The sequence below is a fragment of the Pygocentrus nattereri genome, chromosome 15 (genome assembly GCF_015220715.1).
Source record: "Pygocentrus nattereri isolate fPygNat1 chromosome 15, fPygNat1.pri, whole genome shotgun sequence".
NCBI lineage: Eukaryota > Metazoa > Chordata > Actinopteri > Characiformes > Serrasalmidae > Pygocentrus > Pygocentrus nattereri.
In genome coordinates this window covers 18584091-18598390 of record NC_051225.1, presented here as the reverse complement: position 1 = coordinate 18598390, position 14300 = coordinate 18584091, and positions in this window count along the sequence as shown.

The following is a 14300-nucleotide window of genomic DNA, read 5'->3' as shown; positions in this document are numbered from 1 at the left end:
AAGGATGTACAAATGGCCATGTGTGGGGTAAAGATGGAGCCAGATTTCAGTCGGGAGGTCTGGACCTCTGTGGTGGGTCTCTTGCTTTGACAACAAACTCCGATCTCCTCTTTGGTTGGCTTTTGCTTTTAGTTCGTTGATTTGGCACAGATTTATAAGTTAGTTCCTCAGTATCTTGGGCTTCTTCCATCTCTACAGCAGGTAGGGTTACTCGCTGGGTCAGTGACTCAAGTGAAATGTGGCATTCGATTGCAGGTTCTACAATACAAATGAACAATGAGGTTTTTATGATGTAAAGGAACATGTTTTTAGCAGAATCTCCTCATAACAATGCCATTCACACTGGACAGAAATTCAAACTGGTTCAGTGTCATTTGGTCATACACTGAACATGATGTTATGTGAAAGTAGCATGGGAAACTGAAAAAGTCCTTGACGTACCTCAGTTCCAAGACTTCACACAATGTAAATTGGTTGATAATTGGTTGGCAATTGGCTATTAACCCTTCAGTGCATCAGCCAAATTTCTGTTGTCAGTGTTGTTGAAAAAAACAATGCAGCATTTTACTTAAAGCCACATTTAGAGCTGTAGGTTCTCCTTTAATTTGTAAAAGTAGTCAGATCTTTGTCAAATATGCATAGTTAATGAGGAATAAATGTATTCCTCTTTTATCCTAGTCTGTCAAAAGACACACAATCCTGTTCTAAAGCCACTGACGCACAGTATCAAACACCCAACAACAAAAAAATCTTGTTCAATCTTGTGACATACGTTAGGCACATGCTTCTTTACAGTGTATAATTATAGAATACTCATTATTTTTGTTTGTAATGTATGCCACTGTTCTTTATAAACGTCCCTCGTACTTGAGAGATGGTTTCACCCCGAGAGCCTGTTCACTATACCCTGAGGGTAATAACAATAGAGGATCTCAACTCGAAAAGAGGGGTTGACCTTACATGCAAAAACAGCTATATTTACCGCTTACGTGGCCTTTGCTACTTTTGTGCGCTTCATCCTTTTCCTTCTCATGAGGGTGACTTGAGGCCTCTTCAAGCCCGCGATGAGCAGCAGCAGTCTGGGTCGGGACTTGGTGAGCCAGCTTCTCAGTAGCGTCCCCTTGGGAAACCTTAAACAGAAAACAATAGGTAAGTCCACCACATTACTGAAATCAGTAATTATTGTTTTTACAGTCATCTGTACATTAGGGAATGTGTGTGCAGGATCTAATTTGCAGGGTTTGTATGTGTTGTGTTGAAAAGTAATGGGTTTACTTTACCTTAATTTATTTCTTATCAGTATTTTTTTTATATGAAATTTGTCTTGTATGCTGCAAGTGAAATGAAGATGGCCTGTGTGTGGTGTGTGTGTGTGTGTGTGTGTGTGTGTGTGTGTGTGTGTGAGAGAGAGAGATTTTAGCACATCTTAGGCAATATTTGTGAAATCTCACTGGTGAAAATTTCATGTATTTTAGCTGTAGTTTAGTTAGGTTAATTAATTCCATACATTTAACACTTGACCCAGCAATTTATAAGTAGACCTTTTCTGATTGTATACTAAGAAGTCTGTATGACTAAAGCCAGGCTGTCTAATCTGATTCCTAAACAGCTCTACCTTTTAACAGCTCTGCCTTTATAATGTATGATAAAGTCTGTATGCATCATGCATAACCTAGATTGCAAAGGCATGTTTAATGATTTCAAAACTTCTTACATCCTTAACAGCACAAAAGTGATTTTTTTTCTTATAACCTCTTTGTGCTGTATCTTGTTGAACTTGAGAATGTTATGTAAAGTGACAGCTTTCCAGCATAAACTTGACCATATTTAAACTGCCATATTTGTTGTTGCTCGACAATCCTGTCTAATTACATCTGCTTCTGGCTACTCATCTTGAAGTGTGACCACTGCAGAGCACACAGGGCCCAACATGTATGATGTAATGCAGTCTATCCACATTCTCATAAGATGATCAAACTGTCTTTCAACTTCATTTTTAAAACATTTTCCCTAGAAGACTGTGAAAATTTGATCAAAAACTTTTTGTGGTACTTTTGGATAAAATTGAGTTAATTTATCTAAATTCAAAGGCAACTTTGTTGAATTTCCTTCATTTAGCTCACTTACACAGCATGGATAATGAACTTTTCCTGGGATAACATTGCAATCCCTTCTAATAGGATCATCCTCATCTGACTACCATCTCCATATCAGATTCCTCTCCTTTTCCATGGTCAAAAAACCCCCAAAAAACAACAGAACAGTACCTCAACCAGTAACACTCCTCACCGAAGCACCATAGCAACAAGTTTAGCCTCCTGAATTGCGGCACCTTCAGACCCTGAAGTCTCTCATATTCTTTGGTAATAGCACTCTGGCAGATGGGGGGTAGCACTCTGCACCCCGAATAATGCCCCTTCGCTTTTATATATACATCCTAGCTCTCCCAGCCCCGCTAAGTTCTGACTGCTGAGCACGATGGAAAATATAAAACCTTCAATTGTTCAACTTTTGCTGGTCGAGCACAGCCCAACTGGCCAGAGAGAGATCTAGCAATGTTTAGACGTGCTAGGGCCTTGCTGAAGCCATTGTTGTGTCCTGGTGGGCTTAATGTTAAATGTAGCGAGCGCAACATTGTTTGTTTGTTTAGCTACCTTGTTTTTCTTCTTTTTTTCACAAGCCCAATTCTACCTTTCAGGAGATGGCCAGTCATGGGACTAGGGGTCAGAAAGAAGTCAGGGAAGATTATTTAGCTCCTTGAGGGTAGATTTGGTGATGTGCATGTTCAACAAAGAAAGCAGGACACATCCAAGGCATTTTTGCCTAATTTGCTTCATATTTCCAATAATTGAGGTTGAGCATCCACAATAAAAGGTCCTCCTTTGTGCTGAAGTGTAAGGTTGACCTTCTGTTGACCTTTCCATAAATCCATCAAGATTTTTTCACACTTCAGTGGGTCCAGAGCTCCAGGTCTACAGCTTTTTTGGATGTTGATCAGTTAATAACACATGCACACCCTCCAGAGCCATTCTGTAATATCCAAATATTTTGCCAGAATATGTCCTATGAAACATTAATTTTTAATTTTGTCTAAATCTCAGTGCTACGTTTTCTCTGCTTTCTCTGCTGCAAGTTGAACAGATGGCTGCTAGTGCCTCTTGGCCTTTATGAACCATGCTGCCAGAGGTTACTGGCTGAAATCCATGGCTGAGTCAGGTGAGCAAGGTAACTTCTGCATTCTTCTTCCTCATCTGCAGTGACTAGCTAACATAACACTGACTGACTATTCTGGTAGGAGCCTAGACCTGTACATTTGTCTCCCAAAAACACCACTGACATCCATAGGCCTCCAAATGAAGATTATTATTTGTCATATCCATGTTATTACACGTCAAATTCATGGTATCATTAAATTGTGATTGTGAAAAAAATTAAATGGCTAATTAACAAGAATTTTCTGCAGGAATAGGAAACAGATTTCCTGATATCATGTGGAAAACAGTCCAAAATAATGTTCAAGCTTTCAACAGTTCAGACCTTTTTAGGATTATCCACATGCAAAAATAGCATAATTTCAACAACTCAAAGCACACTCAGTCTTTCTGGTTTAAATTCACAATCCAAATGCAGTCCTAATTTGTACTCACGCTTCATGCCAGAACTTAACCTTATGTTAGCCATCTGCTTTGCTGTCTTGTAACTGGTTAAATGTATATTTCCATCACATCCTGTAAGAAGGAGAAAGTGGAAAGCAGTCCTTACCAATTGACCCCACACATTTGTTAGGTTATGCCCCCTGCGTCCCTGCAAAGGCACATATATGATCCTAATGGAGTTTTTTACTCTCACACTAGAAAGTTCAACCAGGATGGAAAAAACAAATCTGCTGTATAATAGGAGGCCATGAACTCCATGGGGCAGAGTTGGAGGGGAGGGGGGCTTTAAAAAGGAGGGCCCACTCAGCACTTCTCCCTGTGAGCGACAACAGATGATCCCAGCCTCTCCACCAATCAGAGGGTTCCCTGTGCCTGTTTCTATGACATCCGGCACTTCACCAATATTAAATGCTCCACCATTTTGACAATAGTGTTAAAGGTCAGCCAAACTGCTATCCACTCTGCTAAAGGAGAAAATTAAAACCCCTCCAAGTAAAAAATAAATTAATGAAGTGTTATTACCACAAGGGTCTTCACATTTTTATATGTTGGATGAGATTCTCACTTATAAAAATTATATTGCAGTTATGTCATTAACAGAAAATAAAATCTACCATTGACCATGGCGACATTTGTATATTTTCATTTGTGCTATAAGCCACAATATCAACTACTAGTATAGATGTTATTTGAAGTAAAACATAACTTTTCTTCAAAGTGCTGGTGTCACTGCTGGGATTTTGTAGCTGCTGCATATAGGCTGTAGTATCTTCTTTTCACTGTAGGGGGAGGTGTGACACTGCTTCAGGCAGGGCCACAGAGCTGAGCTGCTCAAGGCTTGGTGGGTGGCAACACAGCCAGACTCCAATCTGCAGCACTCACAGGGGCTTACCATAGGGTACTGCAAAGGGATGGAGAAAGAAAGAGAGTGGGAGGGGGGAGAAGAGAGAGGCATGGGGAAAGCCTGGCACTGCAATGCAGATCAACAAATGAGAGCAGAGAGAGGAGGAGAATGCAGGAGTTTCAGGGACGCCACCAGTTAGGAATGTGTAGGGATTCTCCATGGGATTCCCCAGAATGAAAGTGATCACATGCACCTGTTTATATAACTAGAATATTCCATGTTTGCATTGTGGCTGTAAGTAGTTGTTCAGAACACACATGCTTGTTTAACATTTGTCACAAATGAGGAACAGAAATTTTCCATTTTGATACAATAGCTTCCTTATACCAGCATGACCGTTCCCTCTATTTACTAATGGGGAAAGCCATGCCTTTCATATTTGTATATTACAGACCATGCGATAAAAGGACCTAGACATAGTTGGCTCACAGGGGAAAGGAGCTTAAGTGAAAAAAAGAGTGTCACATAAGGGGCTGAGGCAAATCTGCTTTGAATTTTTTTGTGTTGTTTTGTGCAACACAGTAATAACTGTAAACAACATAAATACTTATATTCTATGCAGTACTCAGGTAAGAAGTACACTCATGGTATACTGCAAAAGCATACACCTGCTGAAAGTGGACATGTTGTTTCCATAGCATCTTAAAGGACAGCCTTGGCTCATTTAGGCCTAATCCTATATCACCCCTCTCCCCTACCCCTTAGCCCTCCATTTTGTTCACATCTAGGTTCAGGGTGTTCCAATTTTTGTAGTGACAGAGGGGAACGGCAAAGTGTTAAGGCTACATGGCGCTCCAAATGGAGGTTTTTCAGACTCCAAACGGAGTGATGTGAGAGAAAAGAAAAACCTGGCAGATGGCTGCGTGACAACCAAAGAATCTCACAAATGTGAGTATATTCTCCGTAAAAAATTACAGTAACTATTGTATTATCTTGGTTTAATGTCGTTTCAGTGTATTATGCTCGTTTTCATCATAGCAAGCGTAAAAAAAAGTAAGCGAAAAGACTGTTAATGTCTTGCTAGCTAGCTAGCTAGCAGCTAATATCCCATTCCATATTTAATACACTGCTCATAAAGGGAACACTAAAATAATACATCCTAGATCACAATGAATGAAATATTCCAGTTGAAAATCTTTATTCATTACATAGTGGAATGTGTTGAGAACAAAATAACATAAAAATGATCAATGTAAATAAAAATTATTAACCCATGGAGGGGTCTGGATTTGGAATCATACTCAAAATAAAAGTGGAAAATCAAATGACTGATCCCACTTCTTTGAAAATTCCTCAAGATAAGTTAAAATGAGGCTCAGTAGTGTGTGTGGCCTCTACGTGCCTATATGACGTACGATGCCTGAGCATGCTCCTGATGAGGCGGCGAATGTTCTCCTGAGGGATCTCCTACCAGACCTGGATTAAAGCATCAGTCAACTCCTGGACAGTCTGTGGTGCAACGTGTCGTTGGTGGATGGAATGAGACATGATGTCCCAGATGTGCTCGATTGGATTCAGGTCTGGGTAACGGGCAGGCCAGTCCATAGCTTCAATGCTGGAGGTCATTTTGCAGGGCTCTGGCACTGCTCCTCCTGTTCCTCCTTGCACAAAGGAGGTGGTCCTGCTGCTGGGTTGTTCCTGTCCTATGGCCCCCTCTACTTCTTTTGGTGTACTGGCCTGTCTCCTGGTATCTCCTCCATGCTCTGGACACTGTGCTGACAGACACAGCAAACCTTGCCACAGCTCGCATTGATGTGCCATCCTGAATGAGCTGCACTACCTGAGCAACTTCTGTGGGTTGTGCTGTCACTGCAGACTGGCCGGGTTGCCTACAGAGCAGTGGTAGTAGCTATTAGTGAAGTGATGTTTTTTTTAAATATTTAATTAATTATTTATTGTAATTTGAGGGGCCCATTTCGTAGGGCAAGGTTTCAATCACTAAGTTCCAAGGGGTTAGGGTGACACTCAAAAACAAGAGGTAGGGATAAAAAGAAGAAATGGGATTGGGCCAAAGTGTTGAGGTAATGGGTTTATTTGAGATCTTGTACTTTTTTTTGTTTACAAAGAAACAAACATGTAGCAAGAGCAAATTTAAAAAGTTGCGGTTCAGTGAAAAAACATAATTTCTTCTTCTTCTGCTTCTTCTTCTTCTGCTTCTTCTTCTTCTGCTTCTTCTGCTTCTTCTTCTTCTGCTTCTTCTTCTTCTTCTTCTGCTTCTTCTTCTTCTTCTTCTTCTTCTTCTTCTTCTGCTTCTGCTTCTTCTTCTGCTTCTGCTTCTGCTTCTGCTTCTTCTTCTGCTTCTTCTTCTTCTGCTTCTTCTTCTGCTTCTTCTTCTTCTTCTGCTTCTTCTTCTTCTTCTGCTTCTTCTTCTTCTTCTTCTTCTTCTTCTTCTGCTTCTGCTTCTTCTTCTGCTTCTGCTTCTGCTTCTGCTTCTTCTTCTGCTTCTTCTTCTTCTGCTTCTTCTTCTGCTTCTTCTTCTGCTTCTTCTTCTTCTTCTTCTGCTTCTTCTTCTGCTTCTTCTTCTGCTTCTTCTTCTTCCAGCTGCTCCCTTTAGGGGTCACCACAGCAGATCATCTGCCTCCATCTTGCCCTATCCACTGCCTCCTCTACTTTCACACCAACCATCTCCATGTCCACCTTCCATAATTCCACATCTGTCTTTTAGACAGAGCCACAGTCTCCAAACCATACATCATAGCAGGACGCACTACTGTCTTGTAAACCTTCCCTTTCACTCTTGCTGCTATCCTTCTGTCACACATCAGCCCTGACAGTCTCCACCAACTCTATCCTGCCTGCACCCTCTTCCTCACCTCTTTTTTGCACTGTCCATTGCTCTGGATGGTTGACCCAAGATATTTGAAGTCATCCACCTTACAACCTCTACTCTTTGCATTTTCACCTTTCCACCTGCCTCCCTCTCATTCACACACATGTATTCCGTCTTGTCTCTACTGACCTTCATTCCTCTCCTCTCCAGTGCAAACCTCCACCTCTCCAGATTCTCTTCCACCTGCTCTCTACTCTCACCACAGATTACAATGTCATCTGCAAACATCATGGTCCATGGAGCCTCCTGCCTGAGCTCATCTGTCAACCTGTCCATCACCATTGCAAACAAGAAGGAGCTCAAAGCTGATCCCTGATGTAACTTAAAAAAGGGGACCAATACACTGCTTCTCCACTCAACAGGCATCCTCTCACTCTCCAGGATTTTGTTAAACAACCTGGTTAAAAAGTCCACTGCCTTCTCTCCTAAACATCTCCATACCTCCACAGGTATGTCATCTGGACCAACTGCCTTTCCATTCTTCATCCTTTTTAAAGTTCCCCCCGTTGTCCTCCTCTCTCTCTCATTTTCCTCATTCATTAGTTCTTCAAAGTACTCCTTCCATTTACTCAACACTCTCTGTTCACTCACTAGTACATTTCCCTCTCTATCCTTTATCAGCCTAGCCTGCTGTACATCCTTTCCAGCTCTATCTCTCTGTTTAGCCAAACGATACAAGTCCTTTACTCCTTCTTTACTGTCCAGCCTCACATACAGCTCATCATAGGCCTGAGCCTTTGCCTTTGTCACCATTCTTTTCGCTATGCGACTAGCCTCACAGTACTCCTGCCTACTTCCTTCATCTTTCTGGTTATCCCACTTTTTCTTAGCTGCCTTCTTCTGAATACTCTCCTGGACTTCCTCATTCCACCACCAACATTCCTTGTCTTCTTTCCTCTGACCAGACGAAACACCCAACACATTCTTGCCAGTTTCTCTCACCACCTTAGCTGTAGCTGTAGCTGTTTCCCAGTCCTCAGGTAGCTCCTCACTGCCCCCAAGGGCCTGTTGCAATTTTTCCCTAAACAAACATAACTCCTTAGATAAATAAATCAATAATCCATCGACCCATTAATTGAAGAATGTGGGATAAAAAGTGAGATGTTTGTGAGGTATGCGGTGAGAAACAAATGGTGGAGTTTATATACAGATAACTGACAAATCATAGGAAAAACCTGAACAGTAACAAGTGACCTATTAGTGTTCCAGTACATAAAAGTCCTCTTCACAGAGACAGATGGACATCGTATAGTTCAGTGGTGTAAAAAAACACTTGTAAACAGGTGTGTAGAAAAACTTGCATGGTCAGTTTGTAAATTTCCAAATTGACTAAGAATCGAACAGCTACTGAACCCAAGATGTCATCTGCCCACAGCAGCAATGATTTAATGATTTTTTAAAATAATAAAATTTAATTAATCAGGAGGAACATTCAAGACTTAACCTCTACAAAATTGCTGCCCTACAAAGCTAATACAAATCTTGAGTACACTAATACTACCACAGAGAAGCTCAAGTTATTTACATTACTTCAACAAACTGAGCCAGTTCAAATTATTTTCAAAATCTCAAAAACTTTCTACTTGCATATTAGACCTAATTCAAGTTCGCTCAAAGAAGTTTTGGCAGAAATAACCAAGCCTGTTCCGTCAATTATAAACTCCTGTCTTATTCCAAAAACTTTTAAACTAGCAGTAATTAGACCTCTGACTAAGAAAGCTAATATTGACACCTGTGAGCTGTCAAACTGTAGACCTACTTCAGGTCTTCCCTTCATGAATTTGGAAAAAGCTCTAGAACAACAAAGTTCCTCTTTACATTCTTCTTCTTCTTCTTTCGGCTGCTCCCTTTAGGGGTCGCTACAGCAACATAACATACGTTAAAAAGTTCAGTGTGGAAATGACCGGGGAAATTTATTTTTTCTAGTTCTGCTTAGTATGACATTTGATATGATAGACCACTTTACCTTACTATATAGACTAGAAAACCTTGTAAGAGTAACAGGAATAGATCTTTCCTGGTTCAGATCTTACCTGATTGTGAATGTAAGCGCAAACCATCTGTTCTTACAAAAATAAGGTATGGTGTTCCAGAGAGCGTTAGAACCTTCACAATATATATGCTACCACTGGGTACCATCATTAGTAAACATGGCATCAATTTTTTACTGCTATGCTGATCACACACAATTATATACATCAGCCAGTCCAGATGATGAACTTCAACTTAGTAAATTAAGGCCTGTGTAAAAGGATGGATGTTGAGTAACTTCTTCCTATTCAGACAAAACAGTGGTTCTTCTTGGTCCAAAAGCAGCTAAAAACACACTAATTTAACGCTTAAGCTTAATAGTTTCTCAGTTCAAGCTCATCTGTAAAAACCTTAGTGTTCTCAATTCTGATCTGTCCTTTGATGCACACTATTACTAGAATAGCTTTCCTGCATCTCTGTAATATTGCTAAATTAAGAAATGCATTATCTCTACAGGATGCAGAAAAGTTAGATCATGCATTTATTATCTCAAGGCTAGATTACTGTAATGCCTTGCAGTCTGGATGTCCCAGCAAAAGCCTTAACAAGCTTCAGCTAGTCCAGAACGCTGCAGCCAGAGTCCTCACAAGAACCAGAATTTTTGACCATATCAGCCCAGTTTTATCAACCCTACACTGGTTGTCAGTTAAATTTCGCAGATTATAAAATTCTATTACTGACCTATAAAGCTCTAAACGGACTTGCCCCTCAGTACCTGAGTGAACTTCTCTCCTACTATGAACCGTTGCGCCTGCTTAGATCACAAGGTGCTGGTTTACTACTAGTACCTAGAATTAATCAAGTTGCTGCTCTCATGCACTCAGTTAAGTTTGTTGACGGTGGAATGGAAGGGCGCTGACATCTCAGGAAGCCCTCATGTCTCTGTTCCGTTCTGGCTCTCCCTTTTAGGAGTCTCTGTTGCTCTCTGTTACATTGTATACCATGATCAGTCACTCTTAACAGAGCTAACTGTTGTGTGTTTCTTTACCAAACTGAACAACTGTCCATCCTGTGTGGTCTAATAATGTTGCTTCGTCTGCCTTGTTTGGGTGCCCATTGCTAGCCCATCTCCTGGAAAAGTTCGACCACCTTGGTGCTTCCTGCTGTATAACATTGTAAATCTCGCCTCCATGCCACTGACCTTCCTGTTGATGCTACTGCTACACAGATTATAACTATTTAATCATAGCTATTGCTTAATGGGCTTTTCCCCTTTTCTGTATTTTAATATTTTATACTAATGTTAAAACCTTGTTCCCTGTTCATTTTGCTCTTTTGTTATTGTTTGCTATTCAGTGTCGACCAGAGGAGGATGGGAACCCCTTTTGAGTGTTGGATCTTTTCAAGGTTTCTTCCTCTTGCTCTTGTGGTGTTTTTCCTTGCCACTGTCACCATTGGCGATGCTCGTGGAGGCTTGGACCTGGATTTTTCTGTAAAGCTGCCTTGCAACAATGCCTGTTGTAAAAAGCACTATAAATAAACCTTGACCTTACTATTACTATCTTTACTATATTTTTGGCAACTGGATGAGTGTGTGGTGTACGCCAAAAGAATGGTATAGGTCTGGATGCCTGACCCCTACAGTGAGGATGTATAGTAGCTCTGTTATGCTATGGGGAGCATTTTGCTAACAGGGTTCGGTCCACTTGTCCCTGCATAACATAATGTATTCTGTTTGAGCATTTATATCCTGATGGGAGTGGTCTTTACTGGGATAAAAGAAGTTTCATCTACACAGTATGAGGGGGCAAAAAATGGTTTGATTAGTTTGAAAATGATGTAAATCATGTTCTATGGCCTTTACAGTCAGCACACCCCACCCCAAACGAATACAGAAGAAAAGCTGGGGGTGATGTGTTAGCTGTCTCTAACACCATCATCAAAACATTAATTAAGGGAATATCTTTTGAAAGAGTGGTGGTCCATCCTTTCAGTACAGTTCCACAGGCTTACAGCATCTATGCCAAAGCAAACAGAAGTTGTTCTGATGGCTTGTGGAGGCCCACAACCTTACTGGGACACTTTATGTTGGTTTTTGTGTTAATGCAATCTTTTGAATTTGCATATTTTGAAAATACATAAGCAAAACTAATTGTGTTCAGTGTCACACAAGGTCAATGTCAAATCAACTTCTGTGTAATGATTATTGTTTTGATATTTTAGTTTACTTTCCCAAGAATTAATTAAGGAACCTGTAAGACTGTTCTAATTGGAGAGTGAAAGACCCAGGTGATTAGTATGAGACATCAACTCTTGGTTTAATCAAATATCTACCCCAGACTGCTGTGAGGATGAGACAGGCTCTGTGGTCCTAATCAGATTATTGCTCCCATCAGAGAGAACAGAGCACTTCAGTTACGACACTCCTAATTGCTACATTGGCAATTACACCAAAACAAAGCACACAAACAGACAGTTGTGGCAAACGATACAGGGTTTTGGGCACAAGTTCAGATTTATCTGTTATTTTAGAGTATGCATTGTGTTGCCTCCTTTTGTCACAATCTTGTAGCCAAACATCTGGAGGCTTTACAATGAGGTATGCTATTCTTTCATGATTACTGCTTTTTAGTGACATTATAGTTAGGGGTCATTATAGTGATTCTGGGGCTATAGGCAAAAGAGAGAAATGGGACCCCCTGAATGCACGTTTTAAAAAATGATGTCTTGGCAAGTGGAATCATTTTCACTCTAGTCAGTATATGTAATATTTCACATTTTTAAATGGATGAAAGCAGGGATGCATCGCTACAATTTTTTTCAGATCAAGTACAAGTACACATTTTTTTAGTACTTGCTGATACCACACTCAGTCTAGCTCATTTTAAATGAAGTACATTAGGTAGCTATGCACTTACTTATTGGTCACCTTTGATCAAGTAGTGCTGCAGTGGAGAAGCGGGGATTTTGTTCCTTGTCAGAAAAGCACTTCTGAATAGCTGTAAGTAAAGTACATTTGATAGCTTTGAACCCGGATCTGTCTTTTAACAACAGTTTCTGTAACACAGTGACAGCATTAATCACACCTGAGGCTTGTTGCACTGTAGTTGACTGTCTTCTAAAGCCAGACATACACTCACTGGCCACTTTATTAGGTACAAGCAAGGTACCTTGCTAGTAAAAGTTTGGACTGCCTTTTACCTTTAGAACTGTCTTAATTCTTCATGGCACTTTCAACAAGGTTATGGAAACATTCCTCAGAGATTTTGTTTATTTAGTTGAGTTACTGTTGCCTCTCTATCATCTCAAACCAGTCTGCCCATTCTCCTTTGACCTCTCACATTAACAAGGCGTTTTCATCCACACAACTGCCGCTCACTGGATATTTTCTCTTTTTCTGACCATTCTCTGTAAACCCTAGAGATGGTTGTGCGTGAAAATCCCAGTAGATCAGCAGTTTCTGAAATACTCAGACCAGCCCGTCTGGCACCAACAACGACGCCACGTTCAAAGTCACTTAAATTACCTTTCTTCCCCATTCTGATGCTCGGTTTGCACTTCAGCAAGTTTTCTTGACCACCTCTATATGCCTAAATGAGTTGCAGCCATGTGATTGGCTGATTAGCTATTTGTGTTAACAAGCAATTGAACCTAATAAAGTTGCCGGATGAGTGTACACTGTTCGATTTTAGAAATCTTGTTCTTTGGAGTCAAACTGTACATTGAATAGTCTAACATGTATGAACAAGTCCTGTAGAGTTTATTTTGTGCCAAAAGTTTTAAATAAAAATGATCAAATCCGGAGCCCAGCAGTCATTGGGCGGAAGGCAGGATACACCCTGGACAGGTTGCCAGTCCATCGCAGGGCAGACAGATAGACATACACAAGCACACTCACACCTAGGGGCAACGTAGCATGTCCAATTGGCCTGACTGCATGTCTTTGGACTGTGGGAGGAAACCCATGCAGACACGGGGAGTCCATGCAAACTCCACACAGAGAGGACCCTGGTCGCCTGGCCAGGGAATCGAACCCAGGCCCTCCTTGCTAGCCTAGCAGTGTCTGCTAAAGGGCTGGAGAGCTAGGAGAGCTTTGCAGCTATTAAATCTTCTGATGACCTACAGCTCCACATGGTTTCAACTATTCTTTACCTTAATACACCTAAGCAGCTTATCAATTGAGAAGCGTGCTGATCAGGTGTGTTGGGTAAGGAAATCCTTGAATCTGTGGTGCTGTGTGTCGAGGGAGATAACGGTAAGGTTGCACCAGCATAAACACGGTAAATGATGAAAAATAATGCTTATTACTGACAGCTGCAAGTGACTGCTGCTGTGAGATGCTGACAGGCAGTGATGTTTAATCTCTACAAATGGAATAAACTTTGTCATGGTTGGCCTGTGTCAATCACTGAAACCGGATTTATATTTCGGCATCCCCATTTACACAATGCTGCTGCTCCAAATCACTGTCTTTACATTAATACAGTTAACTCACTTTAGATATTTAAGTAGTTTAGTTCCATTATCAGTATGGCTCTCCTAGTTATCCCTAGAGAGCACTGCTAGACTAGTACTAGCAGTTGAAAACTCGAAAGGTGGGACAGCTTTGTTCAAACAAGTTTATTTTCATCAGTTCCAAAATAACAGCTATATGTTTTAGTCAGGTCAACTCAGGATCCATAAACATGTAGCAGCACTCAATATGACCTGTTGAGAGCGATTCATGCTGAGTGGTAAGACCTGTCACTGCAAATCAGTAGATCAGTGTAGTTGTGCCGTCATGTAGTCAGTACTATGTTCTCATGCCCATATTAGGAACTCCGGGTGAAAAATATACCCTGAACAAAACGTATTGGGTTTTGGACACTTCTATTCAACACAGAGTGCGGTACAGGTGATTTTCCGAAAAACCTGGCCATAGAGAAAGGAAACTTAGACC